The sequence below is a fragment of the Octopus sinensis genome, linkage group LG9, assembly GCF_006345805.1.
Source record: "Octopus sinensis linkage group LG9, ASM634580v1, whole genome shotgun sequence".
Lineage (NCBI taxonomy): Eukaryota > Metazoa > Mollusca > Cephalopoda > Octopoda > Octopodidae > Octopus > Octopus sinensis.
The window spans coordinates 25,294,221-25,294,764 of NC_043005.1; positions in this window are offsets into that span (position 1 = coordinate 25,294,221).

Consider the following 544-nt stretch of genomic DNA (forward strand, 5'->3'; position numbering starts at 1 on the left):
TAATAAGATAAAAAATTGAATGAAAATTGGATGAAAATTGTGACCCCCATCTGTGATAAAAAGGAGGTTGATGTTGTAGACTGGAAGCAATAATGGAAAATTAGATACGCTAAGATATTCTTGAGCTCCCCACAGACTGTCTCATTTAGAGAAGACTTATGGATTTCATAGCATACAGCTTTTTTTCTTCAAAGCTCAGACACATATGATGTTACAGAAGTATGTTTCGTACATTTACATGCTACATGGGATCGAATCCGAATTTTTAATTGCCCTTTATCCTGCAGTGAAAAACACATTTAATTTTCTAGAAGGTGCAGGAAAATCCAGAGTACTGTCGATTAGCTGCATCAAATTGAATATCACATTAAAATGCTACAATAACAATAACAATAGCAGCATTCTATAATTTCCAGGAATATTGACATATTTCTTAAATTCATAGTTTTTCTGCATTTTGTTCCATCTTATTTGTTGTAATGTGAACAAATACTGCAATCTCTTGTAAATACTACAGTATAAAAACTCCAAATTCCTAGCCGTT